The following is a 21,519-nucleotide window of genomic DNA, read 5'->3' as shown; positions in this document are numbered from 1 at the left end:
AATGTATGAGTAGTTTTTGTGATTTAATCCCCGTATTGCTGTTGTTTCTGTTTCCTTTTTATAAGATTGGTCCCTTGGTTATGGAGTTTTGAGGAAATTTTGTTCTCGTTTTTTGGATTCTTTCTCTTCTTTTTAATTTTCATTTCATTGTTAAATAGAGTGCATCGCCCGAGGGATTTCAATTTTAGGAAAATACACCATCACCCGATGCTTGGCGCAGATCTCTCAGGTTCAGAATATTCAACTGTGAGTTTATCCTCAGGATGGCCATTCGGCCAGATTTATGCTGTCCACTGCTTCATGCTTTTTCCACCCGACCGGAGCCGGCTGCATCCAGTTGGGCTGTGGCATATTTTGTGTGTTTCTTCTGTTTTAGTGCGCCAGCATTTCTTCCACACACCTGCTGCTGCTTCGGCCACAGCTGCCGCTGCTGCTACTGTTGCACAATGCATTTTGGCCCCTACGGACCGGCCGGGAACGGTCAGCCAGAGTTTGCTGGAATTCAAAATTCATACCGTAGAAATCATAAATTGAAAGCAATGCCTCCTTGTCCTAACTTCCGCCAATCGTTCCACCAAGCCGTCTCACCAGTGGGAGCCTCGTACAGTTTGGAGAAAACAACTGCTTTCCACACGGATATGCACCGGTGCATTGGGAGGCGCTTTGCCAAGAGCCAAGAAATCGGACGCAAGTGGACGAAGAAAACTTTCCTCCGGAGAACGAGGGAAAAAAGGAAGTGTATTCGAAGCAGCAGCAGTAGCAGCAGAGAGATTTCCATGGGTTTTTTACGTTTTTCACTGTCCGTGCAACTTGTCCCTAGGCTTCGCCTTCTGTTTTGCATTCCAGCCCATGCTTTATGCACAATTTCCCTTGCCTCCGCACATCACTTCACCAGCCGTTTCCCTCTGAATATCGTGTGCTAGGAGTGGCTACGAAACGAAACTATTCCACAGTGGCATCGAATGTGGCTGTCCGTTTTTCGGATCGGTACGGAGGAAACCAATCGACGCCCACGTCGGAAAAATCGGTTTCGGAAAGGATGCGGGAGCGTAGCGTTGTGGCTCTCGTGGAGAAGTTTCCCTCCCACGCTCTCCATAATTCATATATTTTTCGTAACCCCCCAACCGAAAGGACGAAGTGGGAGCGAATGCTCCCCGCGATTGTCCTCTCGTTGCTTCCGGAACAAAAAATAAAAATAAAATAAAAATCTATTTCCTATTTCGATACCGGACCAAGGTTCACTCACGTATGCTATTCAATGGTCAATTTCGTTGGAATTTGTTCTTTCTTGTTCTTTCACCGGAAAAAAAAACACGAACGAAAAATCACATTCACAAGCGGAGGAGGAGATTTGGTAGGAGCTTCAACGAAAGTGCACTCAATATTGGTTTTTGTGGGATTTCGGATGTATATCGCGTGGCCGAACGCTTTCAACCATCATTATCGGAGGAATTTTAGTGGTCTCCCGCCATTCGGTCACGAATAATTGATAACGGTATGAATTTGGCTTCGTTCTTTTTTTTTTGTCTACTCGCCGGGAAAACTGTTTTATCACACCAGCTCGAAGCTCGTAAAATTTGGTGCTCAACTGCAAAGTTTATTTGTGGTGGGCTTCTCTTCCGCACCGACCGCTCCGTTTCTGGTCGTTTTGGGAAACGACAAAAGGATTTGATCAAAAACCAAACCCCAAACGAGTGACCACTACAATCTCGAGTCGTTTTGTGTTTGTGTTGTCAGCCTGTGTCAGCCCAAGTTAAACTTTCCCAAGTAGCGCACCCCTCCCGATTTGATCTTTTGCCAATTTTCATTAATTCCCATCGCCAACGGAAACCGGAGGGCGTAGTAAAACCCGTAATCCTACCAAACGATTTTCCAACTCGAGCCCGACGGAGGAAGAAAAGCGCCCGAACTGGGGAATGCCTCGTTTTGCCTGGACGCCGGAATGAGGAAGAATAATGAGATTCAATATTCTGCTATCAATAAACTGCTACAAAATATGCGCTGCGTTTACGCCAAAAGCCTGCCCGACGACTTAGGGCCTGCTTTGGTCGAGAAAAGCGGCGGGAAAGCGGGAAAGAAATCGAGCGTAAATTTGGTCCCGACCAAAGCGAGCTGGCTTTTCCTTCCTCCTCCCCCCCGCTGGCCGCTCCCCAAGCGGCACAAGTCAATCAGGCCCCGCGTTTCAATCGCTTTCCCCCGACTCCGAAGCCGCCGTGAAGTGAAGAAAAGTGGTTCCTCGAAGTCTCGGTCTCGGTCGCCGGAGTAACATACAAACGGGGCGTGGGATGAAAAACGGATAAATTCTGGACCATTGGAGTGTAAAATATACATCCATTGTGTGTGTGCGCGCACCAGGCTCGAGGCCGGAGGGTTGGCCGACGCTATAGGGGGGAGCTCCTTCGAGCAGAACGATTGTGGCGATTTCGAAAGCGGCTCCGAAAATGGGTCGCAAGGAACGCCGAGGCCTCGACATTAATAAACCGCTGACCAAACGCCGGAGTTAACTCTTCCATGTCGTTGAACGGTGCTGCTGCTGCTGGCGTCCCGTATCAGTAGTGTCTTACGGACCAGTTGGTTTTGCGTTTGGAGTCTTGCAGGCGAAGTAAGAAGTAGGTCGTCTTGCTTCACGCTACCGAAGCCCAACCTCGTTGGCACAACGCTTGGCGGCTTCGACGTTCTTCCTTCGATTCTGGGCCGTTTAAGTCGGGGAATGAGGAGAAGGAGGGATGCTTGAATTAATGCAAATTAATACTCACAATGTGTTTCGGCAAGCGACCCCTTGGGTTGAGATGACAAAACAATATTTATCCTTCCTTTGGCACAAACGCTGCCTTTTAGCCTTATCATAGGCGCTATCGGAAAATCTTTTCCACTTTATTTTATTTCCGTATTCTATTTAAAACTTCACTATCGTTTTTAGTCGATCCACCAAAATTTGCGAGCGGCTTTACATCGTCGAATAAAATGCAACCTTGTTTCGTTATTGGGCAAAGATAGCATGGTAGTAGCTTTTTCTTTCTTTGGAATCGGAACCACTTCATCAGCCCGGAAGGACCCGCCCGAAAAATAAGGCCCTCATGCTCAACGAGCACCGGAGGGTGTGTGCAAATATTGGCACAAATAATCCCTTAACTGATGATTTTATATTCAAATATATTGCCCGTACCCGATGCAAGGTTCGTGCCGATGGTAAACAAGACTCTCCGACCGGTCCAATCTAACCTGATCCGCTGCAAGATGGGCAAACAGTCAGTTAGTGTCCTCGTCATCTCGAACGCCCGAACGCCATCCGGGAAAGACAGTTCGGAGGGCAATATTGTGCAACTTGTTTGTCCGGGGCAGGTTTTCGGAGTATCGTTTTCTTTCGCTCCTACGTTTGTCGAGTTTTCTTTTCGTACATTGTTGACAGGCCGTTGCGATTACTTTGCAAAATTGAACGGCTATCTAACCTTCAACCACCATCGAGTTCCTCGGTACAGCTTTTAACAGCCAAAGGAAAATTCTTGCAGGTACTCAGGGCGGGAGGCAAGGAAATTCTGCATCAATATGAGCTTGTTTATTTGAGTGGCTGTCTTTTTTCCTCCCTTCACTCATTCTCCCTCTTTTCTTCCCTCGGGTAGACACCTACTCCCAGTGCACCATTGTTGAGTAATTGAGTTTTATGAATTTTTATCTCTATTTACACAAAATCAGAAAGCTACCGAGCGGCGGCGAAGATTCAAGATAAATGACCGGAATGGACGGCAACAACCTTTTCGGCAGCCCACTTTCGGGACGCCGGAGGACGCGATGAATATTCATCACGCGGGCGACCGGCACAATAATTGACTCCGGGAGTGAATGCAAATGGCCGGACTGGCGGGTAAGTTTGTGCGCCGTGTGGAGTTCCACTTGAGGGAGGAATATTATTTTCACTTTCCCCGAGCAAAGCCCCGACGGACGGAAAGGACGTGGAGTGTTTGGCAGAAATGTTTAATCATATTTTTAATTAAACCTGGTTCAATAAGAAGAATGTAACTGCCAGGAATGTCCGCGGGAACTTTTCGGGTAGCGAACGAGTCCTAATGAATCGATAAAAACTAATGAGATTCGTGTGTACAGTTGAGTAGACATGAAGTTTCAACATGATCGAGGAAAAGTCTTTCTTTATCCTCAGTGCACATATGTTCACGCCGGTGCACTCTATTGGAAAAAGGCACTTTTCCACGAAAAGCCCAGGAGTAAAGTGCACCACTTGTGCGCCACTCTTGTCAAACCGATTAGAGACGAATGTTCATGCAAAAAAGAACACGTCTAGATGCGTTACACTGAGCCGGTTTTGCGATCCTTTTTTAAACTTTATTCTTTCCATCGAACCCGTTTTCCACTTTCGCTCGACAAAACGGTCCATAATATTACCTTTTTTTCCCCTCACTCGATCCGGATGCCCTTTTCGATCGCTCTCGAACAACGTTTGACTACAATGGTCAGTTGCTTGATGCTCGGGAGCTAAGCCGAGCGAGTGGAAAATGTTTCGCCCCATGTTTGCGAACCGGACGAACCGACTCGGACGAGTGGGAACACAAAATCAGCTTCCTTCTGGTCGATTATTCATCTCCCATCACGGCCGGTCGAGAAGAATGGGAAAGAAATAAAATAGTCGGCTGAAATAGAAGCACGCTTTTGAATGTGGCGAACGGTGGTGCGTTGGATAAAAATCGAACGGACAACTTTTTCCATAAATAGGATGAACTGGCATGAAAAATTCAACCCGGTGGTGCCCGTTGCAACACTCCCCACCTTACGTCACCGTGTGTCTCGAACCGGCGGCCCCGGCGGAACAGAGCCATTTTCCGACAGCTCAGCAAAAGGCACCTTTTTCCGACTGTTCCGGCTTGTTTGCAAACACATTTCGAGCCGGTGGACCCAAGCGGGGCTTTTCTCGACCGGTCCGAACCGGGTGGAATGTGGAAAATTCCGATTGGCAAACATTTCGCCAGGGTTCGGGATCGTTCGAGAGATCGAGCAACATTCGATGCCGGCGAAAGATGCTTCCCTGGCGTTACTCTCGCCTTCCGAATATACATAATTCTCTAGCTAACCTACTTCAAACGCTGCATGAAAGAGTGCGTCCCGAGATGGTGGCCGGGAAAAGGATCGGGCCGTCGTTTTTGAGTGCGCAAGTTTGAAGTTTGTTGCAAACTCATGTAAAATTGAACCGACTAATGAAACGGAACGGAAGTGATTTGGTAATCTGTTTACCATTTGCTGGACGCCGGAGTTCGATGCGAATTGTGTTCGGGTCGGGTACGTCCGTCGAAGGTTTTGGGAAATCCCATACAAGTCGTAAGGAAGAGTACCATTCAAAAGCGGTCATTATAGATATTAGGAAAGGTTACGGTTCGAAGGGGTTTCCTCTTTGCATGATCAGAAACGGAGCCGTGAACGTGAAAGATAGACGGAAATTAATTGTAATGGGATCAAGTGTTTAGCATACGAATAAAAGTTCCGTGATTCGTTTGAAGTTGATCCTACGCTGGTTCACTCGCTAGCCACATTCGGATGATTGTGTGAAAATGTGTTTCTTTTGAAATGTAGAAAATCGAGTTGCTTCAATCAAGAAGTACGCCTTTTTGTATGCCTTGCGAGCCGAAATGCTTTCAATTTAAATTCAATAGAGAAACTATAATCTTTTCTTTGAAATACTACTCGACAAGGAAACACAAACATCGCTCTGCGAACGTGACATTCGTGCCTATCTGCAGCCAAATCCGGACTTCTCATACGCTCGCAGCCTCTCTACATCAAAGTTGACGAATCGTTTCATGTCGCCAGCCAGATACATTGACCGGGGGTAGCAAAATAAAACGGAACCCGTTCCCACGCCGACGGAACCGCCGACAGATAGCGAAAATGAAAAGTCAATATCGCCAGAGCGGATAATTTATAATCATCCGACGAGGGCTTTCCGAGGGGGGTGAGAAGGATCGTACGTGTCCGTAACGCCGTAGCTGTTCATTTCTCTTCATAAACTATTCGGAAAGTCGGACGGGGGGCGATTTTTGGTCGGGCAGGTGCGTATGATGTTGGTGGAACATGTGAACTTTTCATCCGAGCGAGAAAGGTGCACTTTCCCGAGCGAACACAGGCATCGGGCAAAAAAGGGATTTTGGTGAGTATTGCATAACATTCTGCTTTTGGCTTTGCTAGAAGCTATTGTCCCTGTGATAATATTTTTGTTTAATAGAATGATAACATGAGACTTGAAATTGGATAAAATGACTTCTGTGCAACTTGATTCGTTCTATTATTTTAAATATATAGTATCTACAAATCTATATGCCATTCGAGTTGACTTAGGACGGATTCTTCCAAACGCGAAATCTCGGAAAAGTAGGTAACATTTTGACCTACCAACACCTTCACCCGAGCGCGTTGTCTACGCTACAGATGTCCCATTACCATCATCGACACCGCGAGCTCGGACCCCGGGCCGAGACCCTCGTGGCAATTGTTATTCAAATCAGGAACTAGTTCGAGCCAAACCCGGACAGCTCCTACTCTCTGTCGCACCCATTTCCACGGGCGTAAAATTATTGATGTCAATCTCGGTGACGTGAAAGATGACGACGGGCTTCGGGTGCCGGTTTCGGAAAACTTACGTAATGGTGGCGCGGAAGCACTAGCAGGAACCGCTCGAGGTTGGGGTAAAGTAAGCCATTTAACTTCTCGCGCACCGCTCGCGGTGCTCGTAGTTTCAAATTTTCCCCGTACCAAGAACCTAGAACGACGTGGATGTGGATGGAAGCGAACGTCTCAATATATTCGCCCGGCTCAAGCGCCGCCGGGTAAGATTTACTGGCCTGCAAATGGGCGACCCACCGTTGGCGCTCCGTTTCTTCCAGTACCAAAGACACTCACTAGCTAGCACGGAAAATCCTCCATCCGAACGACCCACACAGACACTCACACACAGCGTCTCGATGATGAATAGGTAATTCCTTCACTATTCGCCGAGGAAAACCCGTACCCAACGTCGTCCGGAGGGCGCTAAGTGAGGAGGGCCTTCCGCCTTGGTTCTTTCTGGTGAGCGCGTGCGGGAAAATCGGGTACGGTGCGCACCAGCATCTAATGACGGCATGTACTTGAGGTGGGTCGCCTTTAAACGGGGTGGTGAAGTGGCACAATCCTTCCTTCCGAACTTAGTCCGACTGCGACCCGGTGGCAGACGGTGTAGGCTCTTTGTGTGCGATAAGTGCGCACTCGGAAACCCTTGCACTTTGGCGGGTGTGCGCGCGTGTGTGTGCGTGTGTCTGCCTGGCACGGGACAGGGCTGGAGCTTTTCCAGCAGCAAAATATGTGAATATTTTATCATACTATTATATCCCCTTCACTCATTCCGCTACCTGGCCGGCCGATGGGGGAAGCGGGAAGGACGAGAGCAAGCACAACAGCTTTATGCTGCGTAGCAAACAAAAATACAAATGCATACACTCGAATAAAAAAAAAGAGAAAAGCAAGGTTCGGGAAACCCTTGGCAAAGTGCAGAGCTAAAGAGTCACGCTTTTCCGACACTCCACGAAAGGAAATAAGCGAAGGGACGGCAAAAAGTACGAACTGGAGGGTGTTTGGGGACCGGGTTTGCCTTTTACTTTTCCTTGTTGTCCTATCCTTCCCGAGCTGTCCAGGCAACGCGTGAGTGTTTGTGTCGGTTATCCTCTCCAGCGGAGAAGTCTTGCTTTGTTTTGTTGTTGTTGTCTCCCACCTCCCTCCGTTTTTCCTCCTTTTTTTCGATTTTCCATTGTGATTCCATCCCTTTATGCGCATCGGGGCGGAGTATGAAGCTGCTTGTCACGCAGGGATAGAGGACAAATCGCTCGAATCCTTTGTCCCTTCGTTCCGGTATTGCCACCTTCGAGCCCCCGGGGGAGGACGTGGGGATATTGATAATACGGTGGAAACAACCCGGGAGGGAGGAAGGTTCCTGAATCCTGAATATCCGCTTTGGCAAGTGCCCGGGGAAATGAGCGCAAGATGGTGGAAAACGCGTGGCTTAAGGGGACGTTAGGATGTGCACGTGGCTTCCCATTTCCACCGTCGAAAGAAGATTACGAACCAGGTTTTTGGAAACCTCGGCTCAAGAAAAGCAGATGAAAGAAGCACAACACATTCCCTCACGTTTATCTCGTTCGCGCGGGGGGACGCAGTGTTTCTCGGGGTTCGTTTCCCCCCGCGGCCCTCCCCACCGCGCCCGGGATTGCGTCTCGCAGACACGCTCGTTAACCAATAAAATATTAAAAATAATCGGCAAGCCGTACGCCGGTCGACATTTTTCCGCCTTTCCGTGCCGCACACCGCGGCACCGCCGAACCTGCGATCCGGAATGACAACCTGAGACCCTCCGCTCTTCCTGGGCTGACGACGTTTTATGAATACTATTGTCGAATGCCAATGCGGTGCTTTCGGCAGATCCCTCTGAAGGTAGACCCCCTAAGCGGATGACGGCTCAAGTCGTCGGCTTCATCCACCCTTTTTTGCTTGTTGCCTGTTTTTTTTTGCGTCGAAAGTAAGCCTGTTTTCCCGGCGAAGCTCGTTTACCATCCGAAGCATTTTCATCCCTCCCCTCCCGCGGGTGGAAAATCGAGGGACTATCAGTTTTAATAATAATCCACTCCGGCCGTTCATTTTTCTTCGTCGCTCCTTCATCCGGGGAGCTTCCGGCAGCATCCTGCCTCCCCCTCCCACCCGGAGTTGGAGATACTTCCAGTGGAACACGAAACAAACGACCTTCTTTCCGTATCCCTTCGCTTTTCCCCCGCCCCGGGCACATCGGCGAAGAGTTTCCAGATTGCGGGAAGTCGGCCCTTCGGTGAGGGGCCGTTTGTGGAAGTTGTACATGATTATTTGCTGCTGCTCGCATCGAACCCCTCCCCCTCCCCCCCACGCCTTCTCCCGTGTCGTACAGTCGTCATGGTCCTATCGAGTCCGGAGGACACGTTTGAATCCTTTTGAATCCTTGAGCTGTGCCTTTTCCACCTTGCTCCGGAAAAGCCGGCTCGCTCGCAATCCGTTCCGTGTTCAATTTCTTCTCCGTCGTTTGTTTGTTGCGCGTTAGACCCGACGTGTGTTCAACTATCACGAGCGAGCACGTCGGCATTACGGCACGCGTTATTAGTTTTCATCCCGGCGACGGTCGTTTTCGTGTCACCTGCTTATCGTGAGCAGGTGTATTAGCGGAAAGTTCCGTCGGAAGCACCCCGAAGGTCACAGGGTGGAGGATTTACCAACTCAATAACATTCGGTATTCAGTTCCATTTATTTTTGTTGATAAACTCTATCTGGGTGAAGAAGATTTTAAAGCCATTTGCAAACGACAGTGAAATGAAATGTTTTTTGTTTTGTTTTTTGAGTATCAGTACAAAAGCAAGGCAAGTGAAATTTCCTTCATATCGCTCTGAAACCCATTAACTCATCTTGCAGATCAATCTCGATAGCAGTTCAATTGATTTATTTGCTTCGCAAAATAGTTTTTAATAACATTCGGGAGGAAACATTCACGCATAAATCACGCCAATGTATTTCCAATCAGCGAAACTGATCGGTACAATTTGTTTTTCCTTCGGCTTCTTCCCTCCGTTCGCTCGCATTCCCCTTTTTATTGAACATCTTCTCCCCCCCCCCCAAGCCAAAAGTGGCACTTCAAATCGATCGTTTTGTAATCGTGTAATCGTAAGACGCACTTGCCATTTTTGTGACTGTCGATTTGTCCCAAACGCACGCGGTTTAATGGGGTTGCTTTATTTTTCCTTTAAATTTATCTCACCCAAAGGCGGGGCCATCTTTTTTTTCTTGGGCCAAGAGAAACCTACGCCGCCGTCGTCGTCGTACGGACGCAAACGCGTAAATGATGAGAGTGTCATCAATCACATAAATTTGATTTAAACTGAAGATATAAAAACCGGGCCAGAGGAGATCATACGCGACAGGGCGGCCCACGACCATTTGTTGCGCGGGTGTGGATGTTCTTCCGTTTTGATACGTACGTATATATTTTATTTTATGTCTTTTTATCAATTTCAACACACGACTCCTAATGATGCTGGGGGTTTTGGGTGCGTTTATTACGGAGGGCCGTGTTTGGACATATTTTCTTATGCTGGTGGAAAGTAGATTCTTTTCCAACACTCGTTGAACATTTTCCCCCGAGCGAGAGAGCTTGATTTATTTGCTCATTTAATTCACATCGGTTTGGGGCCGAAGAAGGATGGGCCAAATTTGACGAGCCGTAGTCAGGGTCCTTTCTAGCCAGTTCTGCCACGTACCTGCCATTCCCGAGACTTGGCCGGAGAAGTTTATCTACCTCAAGCGCGAGCGAGCAAAATGAAATAAAATGGCAGCCGCCAAGGAATCGCGTCCGGGGCACGCACCGGGACTCCATCATCGCCCCGCGGGATGGTCATACGGCGCTATCGCACCGATCTTGGGCCGCGTGTGGGCCCACAAATCACCTTCAGCCTTCCCGGGAGTCTCGGTTCGCTTATCGATGACAGTGTTGCGGCACATAAATCCATCCCGTCGGGGGGCAGCAGCGGATTCCAGCGTGGAGCCGGCGATAATTAAGCAGCTCGCGCGCGTCGATGTGCATTTGAATGGGCCTCCCCTCCCCCATCCTCTGCTCACCTACACTCACTCACGGAGCACGCGGGCGACAGGATTTAACGATGCAATTATTTTTCCTAACCGAATAGAAAATCCACCGCTCGAAACCGTGCCGGGCCGTCGCATAAGCGCTAGCGAAGCCATTGCGCTCGGTTCCTCCAACGAAACGTGCATAACTTTATTTTCATGTTTTAATTCCCTCCCTCCCGTCCCTCGCTGCCTTTGCCACGCTTCGGATGCCTCGCCGAGAACGAGCATAAATTATTGATAATGATAACGATGGTGATGGCCCTCTACGCTCCCGTGCCATTTTTCCATCCTCCATCGGCCAGTCGCCATTATGTTTGTCGGGTCGGGCATGTTATTCCGCGGGAACAATTGTCAAAGCCAGCAAAGCCCCCGTATTACCCCGAAACGGCCGCGGAGAGATAATGGATGCACGAGATTACATCCGATGAGGATATTCTCCGGGCCGGGTTTGTCGAGGAGGTTCCGAATCCGGTGGACGAGCATGAATTGTGATATAAAAGAAACATCCAGCGGAAGCGCGCGTGTAGGAGCCGAACCAGCGTGAAGGAAAGAGCAAGACAACGCGTCGGTCCTCTCGATGGAGAAGGTTCCAACTTTGGGCACGTTGGAATAATAACTTGCGATATGCCATGAAGAGCCTTGACATAGAAAGTGATTGAGCAAATCGCATTTCGCATTCGTTTGGGTCAATAAAGCGGATGTGCTTTAAAACGGCTTCGCTCGTTAACGTTCTGACTCAATTTAATGTGCTATTTTGGGGAGGAAAGTTGATTAATAAAATTAAATGGAATTATCATTATGAAACTATTGCCGTCCAACCGGTATTATGCCGGCACCTGAGCAATGTTAAACATGTTTACTTGCCGGTAAAAGCAAAACACACCTTTTTGCTTCCAACACCGGCGTAAATATTTCATTTTTCGAATTTTTGATTGTGTTCCGAAGAAATAACCATTTCGCCCAGCGGAGTGGAATAATAAACTAAGCAATTCTCGGCAACAATTCAAAAACGAACCCCTGTTGCTATTAGCTTGCCACGGCACGAACCATTTCCAGGGAAAAATATTTGACACTGCAAAGAGTGCACTTGACATTTCCGCCCGCCCGTCGGGAAGACCGACCCATGGAGCATACTTCCGTTGCCCCTCGACGGTTCGACGGAATGAATTTGACGGATGCAGAATCACGGTCGCCGGCACGGAACCGACGGGAACTTCAATTAGTGTAAAATCTTATCGCCCACCCCCGCCCATAAACCCACCCCGCTGTCCGTGCAGAATGCCGTGCGCCTTTGGGGAGGTGATGAAGTTTTCTTAGCTTCCGTTCAGAGGCGAAAAAGGACCCTTTGCCGCCACCGTTTACGGCTCAAACCGGCGGACCGTTTTCCGATAACCCTTTCGGGGGGACGCACGCTTGCCGGAGCGGAAAATTGAGGCTTTTGAGGGAAGTTTTACAAGTTTGCTCATTATTTCCAGCAGTTCAGTCCTGTTGACGGGGTGGTCGGGAAAATGAGACCCATCTACGGTCTAGGGCAACATTTTCGCCTACAGGCGTCACTTCCGGCGATGGTGCAAAAACTGGAGGCGTCCTCAACACTCGCATCCGTTTCTTGCCCTCACGAATACGAATTGCATTCAGATGCAGTTGGGTGGAAAAATGGGTTTTTTGGGAAATGATTTAGATGAAAAGGCTCGTCCCGGGCAATGGGAGGCCATCTTCTGTCAAGCTACACAGGAAATGGAACGCTTTTCCAACCACCATTCTGCCCTTAACCAGTTGCAGCAAGGGAAATCTTTTGTTCTGCTTGAACCGTTCCTTCAAAGTTACACTCTACATTGTTGATATCTCTAAGTTACCATTTTCGTCCTCCAAATTACTAACGATGCTCAGAAAAAGCTTCTTCGGTTTATTTACAGCCGCGTAACGGCGTTTTTAACTAAACAAGCTCATGTTAGGGCGATACTTTCCAAAACGTTTTCTCTGGCCAAATTATCAACGCCCGGAATTGGTGACGACGCCCGGAAACTGGCGCGCTCGTTGATAGTAATACCCCGCCAAGCCCGAACATTCCTTGCGAGTACCGTTCGCGTGCACATCTTCACGTTACCGGGGGGGACGAAACGGCAATCCACTTTGCACGCTTAACGCAAGCCACTGAAAGGTAAGCGCGGTCCTCCCCAACCGGGTGAACAACCGTGGTGTGATTTCCCTGATGCTGATGATACCTACTTGCTGCAAGATACCTGCCAACCAGGAGTTGAAAGGATCCGGCTTCCTTTACCTTTTGCACGATGCTGACGTAGGCTGCAGGTGACACACACACACACACACACACACACACACACACCGAGCGAACGCCGATAGCAACAGGGAGGAAACGGATGTGAGGGTGTAGCACAACCGAACCCCCACGGCCAGGGAAAACATTTCTGTTTCGAAGGGCGAATAATTTTGTAGCGAAATTGAAAATTTAAATGAGAAAACTTTTGCAATGACACGCTTGTAGAACAAGGTAAACAAACCTATCACTACCGTTTGGTGGGTCGGTACGGTCGGAACGGTAACGGTAAGAACACCACCTCCCGGGCAGGTTGGGCGCTTGATGAGCGTTGGAAGGAACGATAAGAACTTAAACTGGAAAATTATCATTGAAGAAGGTAGGCGTGTAAGTGATAATCTCGTATCCCAAGTGTACCGTTAAGTGGCGCTCGCCGATTTGGTGAAAATGAAAGCTCCGACCACATGTGCCCGGGACGTAAAGTGTGCAAATTAATTCACCCAATCTTAACTTTAGTAGAACGGAGAAAAGAGGTTCAATCATTAGTGCACGTTGCATCGAGCGACCAGCAAAATATGGTTGAAATGAAGCGATAACAGGACAGCAAGATTGAATAATAGGATTGAAATATCGAGAGGCTACAACGACTTTGTTTACAAGACAAGAAAATAGACAATGGCTGCAACATGTTTCCTAAACGGAATATAATCTGCATTACTATCATATACAACGTCGGTGGTGGGAGCTACTTGCAATGTTTGATATTAGGTTTTTAGACTTAGGGTCAGTTTCCCTATCTAGGTTGGTTATCCACTTTAATATTTTGCTATCCATCAAAATCTGTTTTTGTCTTCAAATATGACAAACAGTTGGATGGATTTTAAATCTTATCTCCTACGGTTCGTTTCCGCCTATGCAATGAATATGAGGCTTTATTTAGGCCTTCAGTGGTTTATGGTTTCCCTGTTTATTAAAGTTCATTTTACTGAAACCTACTGCCGTCACCTAGTCAGAAAGATGATATTTCCTGTTACGAAATGGTTTTTCGGACAATTTCCTGCCGGTGCCTTTTCATGGCAGCATGTTTTCCAAGCTGAAAGTGCGCGTTGTCTAGTCTGGGTACTCTACCCACCGAAGCCAATGTCGACGCAACCTACGCAAATGTAATCAATCTTTTCTCGTACACTCCTCACTGAAGTGCGCAAAACACATACACGCACGTATCTCCTCCACGTGAAAGGTTCGGTTCGAACAATTGGGAAAATTTTCAATAACACTCTGTCGACGGTTGGATAAAGGTCGCATCAAACCCAAATATGTATATACTCCACCGCTCGCAGATGGGATAAGCGGCAATAACAAGAGCGCTCCAGCGTTAGCATAAGGTATTTGGATAGGGAAAGGGAAAAAAATATTCCTAACTCTCGAGACGGACGCCCGCACTCGAGGTGAACTCAAACGTGTGATTTTTCTACCCATGAAAGCTGGGCTAGACGGGAAAATCATACCGAAGTAAAAAAAAAACACACACACACAAGAACGAAAGGCATCGGTTTGAATGCTCCGGAGGGGCATCGAATCAAAAAGCGCGGCACAAACAATATCGCTCCGATCCGATCGCGCTTCAGTTTGGTTGGCTGATGTGTTTTCTTCGATTGCTCGCTTTTTTCCCAGATGTTATATTTTTGTGCCTTCCAAAAAAAAAAAAAAAAAAAAAACAAAACGGAACTTGCAGTGTTTCTCAACTTTTGGAATTGTAAATATTTTGATAGATTATGTGACTTGACTAGGCGTTGAGAAGTGATTCAACATTAAGGGGCAAATTTTAAAAAGAAGTTTAAATTCGTAATATTAAAAACTTCTTCGTATCAAAAAACGAAAAAGTAGCAACCTCCCATTCGACAGCCTACCCCTGCCATTATGCATTCAAAATAGCATAAAAATATACATAGATCCCTCGGCGTTGGTAAGTACGTTCGCGCCGCACAGCGAAGCCTTACGTCTTGCCGAATCGAATCGGATCGGTTTATTTTGAGAATTTCCAATTATTATCCGGTACCATTTTTCCCCCTTTTTTTCCTACTCTGCCCAGTGCGCTTCTATGGAAATCTATAATTCCCAGTGCGTTTTTAAGGCTTCTAGGTGGCGTCAACAGCTTCGTGTGTATGTGTGATTGTGAGCTTTCTCCAGGGGTTCGTAGGGAAATATATTTTTTTGCATTGACTTTTCGTTCGCTGCAGCCTGTGGTGGTGCGATGAAAGGTTTTTATTGATGTTGATGGTGGTGCAGATGAAGAAAGTGTCGGAGAAAATATTCAAATATCAGCTTCCCTTTTTGCGTAACGCCCGTTGTCAACAAACGGCTAGCGAATCAGGAATTGATTCTCACCTTCAACAATATTGATATCGTATCGGGGTGTCCTCCTCCACAGATGGTAGATTTATTTCAATGTACCTGCTTTTCTGGTCTCTTTTTTGTTTCCTATTGACTGTTGGATATTTGGGCTTTGTTTTGTCATATTTTTTTAAATAGACTTTTAGATTAATATTCTCAAATGATTATTGAAGCTTACGCGAAAACGAAACGAAGCAAAATAATTCAATTTGAAAAAGAGCTTCACAGAAAATCGTCACTAAAAAGAGCTCTAAATAAACATAAAGTGCAATGCTGTGCCATCAAACTAAAATTTAATACTCCGCCACACCGAGCACGATTGAGTGCAAATCAATTTCATCGCCAGGGCCATTACCTTCAGCGATGGAGGCATCTTTCGGTTGGCTAGTGACCGGTGGAAAAATTATGCCGAAACACATTGAGAAGCTTTTTTATCTGCGTTTCTTTACCCAACCTTCGGTAACGTTTTCCTCTACGCACTGGGTTCCTTCAACGGGCTGACGTAATTTCGACCTGCTTGGAAACGCTCTGAATCAAGCTGCTGTCAATGATCGGCCGCCTAAATAGAAGCACCTTTTCTCCGTTTGAGTTTTCCTCTGTAGGAACTCGATGCTGACGATTTTTTTTCCTTCCCTCCTCCGGACAACCGTCGTATTGGTGAAGAAAATTTCATCTGCCACTCGAGCGAATCGATACGGACTGGTTTCTGTTGCGCGGCCTAAAAAGGGCTAGGAAAAGTGCCTCCCGAAACAGAGCAATGAACACAGAAGAAAGGTTCTGGGATGACGCCGAATTTGAATACCGGGACGAGGACGGTTGTTTGGTAAAGGTATGCCGTGGAGGAGACGTATAAATGGAACAGAGATGCCTGATTTAGATCCAATGGAAGAGAGCGTGTGGAGGAGCCAGGGCGACGAGGTGAAACCAAACCGAGTGCCGGAGAAAAAGGTCGGAAGCAAACAAATGGCCCCTTAATAGGCTCATTTGATGAATGTTTGGTTTGCTTTTATCCCGTGATTTGTTTCATTGCCCATCGCGTCTGTGCGTACGCAATGGCGGCCCGCTTTCGACGACGCTGTCACATCGTTTTCGGAGAAAGGCGAGCAGAAAGAAAGCATGATTGAATACGGAAGAGAGTAAAAAAAAAAAGGGAAACCTTTCGTCCATTGCGAGGCAGGCCCTGGTTCGGTTTGGCAGGGTTACCCAAAAAGGACGGAAAAACAAAACACAAACGCTAGATCGAACGATCTAAGATTTCGGCCCAGTTTTAGGATGGCCAGAAAATCCGGAGTTTTCCGCCTCCGGGCGCTGCTGCCAAGGTCGGTTTCTGGCCGAGCCGGAAATGAGCACCGCATGGTTTCGATTCTTTCCATCGCTGTCAACAGCTTGTCTTTTTATTGCATACCATTCCGGGCCGCAACTCCGGGTGGCCATTGCAACTCCCGGCGCTTCGAAATGGTTGCAAAATGGAGTGGAACCATCAACATAAAGAAAGCTAAAAGCACTAGCGTTATTGAGCCCAATCTATGGGACATTATAAACGGTGTGGACGACAGGCTCGAGGTGACATTGGGCCTCGGGTTTTCGTTGGCAGGGTGGCACCAGTTTGAGTGTTCGCTGGTTGTGGAGTGGATTTCTTTTTTTTTTTTGCTCGCTCTGATGGAAAATCACTCGAAAGCTTTAAAAACTTTTCGTTCCACCGGAGGAAAAAGCGGGACGATGCAAACGACCTACGACGAGCGAGCAAATGTTTGCCAGGCCATGATCCGTGCTCAGCTATGCTCTGTTTGACTTTACTCAACAAATGGAGTCGTTGGGATTATTAAAGATCATGTTCGTTTGACTTTTGAAGCTAAACGGAGAAGAAGTCTATTAAAATTGACTACCAGTTCGATTTAACGTATTTTCAATTTTAAAGACTTTTTTTAAGCATTTACACAATCGACCTTTGTTAAGCATAATAAAATAACACATTCATCCATCTTTCAGCCAAGGCAAGTGTTTCGAAAACATTTCCTAGATTTCTAATTTGTCACCAGATGCCACGGAACAATCTGATCGCGAAGGAAAACTTTTCCGCACTTCCCGAAGCCGGTGCTGCTGATGCTACTGCTCCAGCTAAACGATGTTGCCCGAGTGCCGTTCAAACATTTGCGATAACCGTTCGCAATCACTTCAGCGAAGCGGTGCATCTTTGCGAAAGCAAGCATTAGCTTAGGCGCTTCGCGGAATGTTTAAAGTCTTTATCTTCCCTCGCACAAACGGAGCGGAGCGTCAATTGATACCTCGTTTGTGTTTATCCCTTCTGCCCGAAACTGCACGGAACGACTGTTGCACGGAAAAACTGGGCCACCGGGCCCGAACTATACGCTGGTGAAAGTTTTCCCCCGCCAAACTTCCCCCGATAAGCAGTGTCATTTCTTCTTTCCCTTTCCCACCGTCGTTTGTTAAAGCTCAAAATCCTTCTGCGTGTGCAGTTTTGGAGCACTGAAATGGTGAAAACAATCGCGCGCCGTCGAGGATTTCGAGCTGGGTGCGATGTACCGTACAAGATGGCACCGGATATAGGCAACATCGTGGGGCCAATGGGAGGCGCGCTTGGTCCTTCTTTTTTCCCCCACACACTCGAAGTCGCACGGGACGCGGGAAAATTCACTCCGCTACCAAGGTCCGGGGCGCATCGAAACCGGATTTGCTGAGGCATTCATTGAAAGTGTGCCGCGAGTTAAAACTTCCAAGTTCAATTTAAAACTTTACCCTTTGCGGAGCCGGAAGCTGCTCGCCCGTTGTCTCGCTGCTAAGGCGGGGTCGGAAAATGGTGCTTCCGCTGGCTGAACTTTGCACCGAACCCGGTCCCAGCGAGTCGTCTCGACAACGTATGCATTTTTCGTGCATCTGTTGACGAGCTGCATGCAGCCTGCGTTCACACGCGGAGCGGAAAATTCAGCGTTGCTTTGTTTCGCTGCTTCGGCAAAGTTAGCGACCGGGTGACAACGGCAGACGCGAGCGATACGGCTTATGGGAAATGGGTGCGGAAAGTTTCGAGCCGTGCATCGTTGGTCATGAAAAATAAAATTAAATCTTCCGGTCGGCGGCGGCGGCGTTGGAGCAAAAGTGCTACCCTGTGTCGGAATGGCGTAAAATGGAAGGCTTCTTTCTCTGGCAACCTTTCGAAGAAGGTTACAGTTGCGCAAACTCTGTCTCACTCTCTTTTATCGACTAATAGTTTCCTACGAGTTGCATATTAGTTTTCAATTATACTTTTAGGTAACACGTTAAACTCTCCTGTCTGGAAAAGGTTTCCTATTTGTTTTGTTAGTTAGAACATGTAAAATAAAAATATTTTGCAACGATTGTAGAACACACAAACGAACAAACATCAAAACTACGACTTCCCAAATTCCTCCTCACTCGAATGTGGGGACATTGGTGCAATCCTCTCGACATTCGAATGGCATATTTCGAACAAAGGTCCCACCGATGGCGTGCATCGTGCACCGTTATGCTCCGGAAAGGCCCATAAAAATGTCACAATATAACTCAGTCAGGTTCAGCATCGCCGCACTTAGTGCGTTTTTCCTTTGTAGTGTCCGTTTTTTTCTCTTCCTTTCGGCAAACCGTGGTGTATGTCGCTGGTAAGCCTAATATTTTATTGTGAGCTGTATAGATTCACCTTAGTCGGTTAAAAGCACATTCCACAACAATGGGTTGGATAGCAATCGAAGTTTTTAGAAGTTTGATGCAGGAAGATGCTTTTAAATCGTCGAGGTTAGGTCCTATTACTTATATATTCATGTAGTTATGAGACTTGTGCCATTTTAGCTTAATATTGCTTTTATCTAATTTGTTATTTTCATTTCTGTTATGTTTTCATTTCACTTAAAGTTTTGATTTGCAAATAGTAAATTAGTTAAGAAATCAGATTACCTTTAATTTTACGAATTGAAAACTGAAGAAGTTCAAAGCAAACTAATCCTTGTTTTTCTAAATAGCCACTTTTAAATATTCAATTTTAAAATATGAACCATTGCTCAGGTCAATCATCACTCCAATTTTGATTTATATGCTTAGAATTCGTTCACAGTAGTTTGCATGAAGTTTCCATAAGTTTTTCGTAGAAATTAAAAAAAAAGCGGTATAAGATTTAGAACTTACATTTTTTCTCATTAAATAAGTTGTAGTAGGAAATGATTGAGTTAGATATCGTTCCTTATTTCATTATTAGTAAAAACAATAATCATAATTTTAACTCGAACAGAACGAATGCTGATCTTTTCCACAGCAAATGTTGGAAAATAAACACACTTTACAAACGTGTTCCGATCTTTCGAATGCGTAAAAAGGGGCAGGTGCAAACAGTTACGATTATTGTGCTGCCACCGTCGTTGCGAAGGTGCAGTACCTGGCATCGACGGGCATGGTGAAGTCGAGATACGAGCCACCATTCCAACCCGGCACCCTTTTGGAGGAAAATTACATTTTCATTGACAGCCACCGGGGTGGGTGCGAATATGTGTTTCCTCTAAGTACGTTATGGATCACCTGCTCCCGGGCGCGCCAGCCAGATGTTTGCGGTAATGATATCACTTTCGGAGGCACAAGGTCACACACGGATGACACGTGTCAATAGAAGAATGAGGATGTTTTCCCTCGGCAGGCCACACCGCGACGATCCATCATTACCACGCCTGAGGAAGCGAAGGTAAAAATGAAAAGCAGGTAGGGAAACAAAGTAATTAAATTGAAACCTTGAGTAATTGGTTTGTTTGCCACATGTGCTGCGTGTTTTGAATGTGGAACAGTTGCTGCCATCAAGTCGTCTTGAGTTTTCTGTTTAATTTCAATACATTTTTTAGCACGTTTATCGCGTTTAAGCGTTATGTAAAATTATTAACTTGAAATAACACATGAATTCCAACCTTTTCCAGGTATCGTCGATATGATTGGCACGTGCAAAGCACTCAACAAACGTTGAAGCAACGTGTGTATTGATTCCATAAAACATGTTTTCCTGTGAATATCAAATGTACCACGGCAACCTTGGTAGTAATAGTCAAACCATGATTTGTTCGCTGGAAAATCATCTCGCCCAAAAATACCCCCTCCGTGTGTAGAAACGTTCGTTTGGCCGCGAAGTTTGCATACGATGGATGAAATTACATTCACAATAATACCGATTGAGCGGATCAACACTATCTGCAAGCGCGTGTGTAATCTAGCAATGGGTTCGATGCATTGATGCCCGAGGCCAGAACGATGGTACGTTCGGAGGATAGGTCCGAGAGCAGCATTATTTATGGGCAACGCTTGAAAGCTTAATCTATCTGCATTGTCGAGGGACGTGGGGCTGGATGACAAGGGGGGGGGGGGGGGGGGGGGGGCACTGATTAGCAAATTTCAGTAAATCGTGTGCTATTAGATTATTGAAAGTGGAAATGGTAAATGCTGTAAATGGTTAGTGTGTATATTCGATTTTCCACGGGCTTTTATTGTTTATTACGATTTTCGTGGAATAGGATAATTGCAAATTAGTTCTCTTTTGATCAGTTATTATTTAAACCTTTCACTAACTTTTCCCATGAAGAATGTATCGCATTTTACAAACATAGTCCGTAATAAATGACGATTATTTCCACAGTAAACGTAACAGATTATTCTATAAGCTGTGGTTTTCCAGTAGTGAAAAATAAATTTTCCCGCTAGAAAAAATGCTAAAACACACCAACACTGTCGTCGAAAGGGCAGGCAATCAAGAATTGGTTGCTTCTTACAAATCGCCCCAGTCTCGTCTGTGTTGATTCTGGTAGCCAACAATCAGGACTTTATTGCGTCTGGCGTGCTCGTACCGTTCGTGTGTATGTGTGTGTGCTTCTGTGGGTAAGTCTTTGCATGGACACGGGATAAAGTGCGGAATGCGGGTGGGGAAAATCGGCAGGCATGACCTCACATCCGGTGAAAAGCTCATGCGCACCAAGAACCGCTGCACCTCGGCGTGGAGAAAGGCAAAAGTTCATCGCAGATGAACTCTGCAAGCTGTCAACCGTCGGCGTTCGGGAAAATGAATTGAGTGAGAGTGTGAAATAGTAGTGAGAAGGAGGGTTTTCTCATTTCTCACCGGGTGGAGTGACGAAGCTGGCCTCGAGGATGCGAATTCTGCACGAATCTCGGAGATGGAACGC

Source organism: Anopheles coustani, chromosome 2, assembly GCF_943734705.1.
Source record: "Anopheles coustani chromosome 2, idAnoCousDA_361_x.2, whole genome shotgun sequence".
NCBI classification, from domain to species: Eukaryota; Metazoa; Arthropoda; class Insecta; order Diptera; family Culicidae; genus Anopheles; species Anopheles coustani.
Note: the sequence above shows the minus strand (reverse complement) of the source record.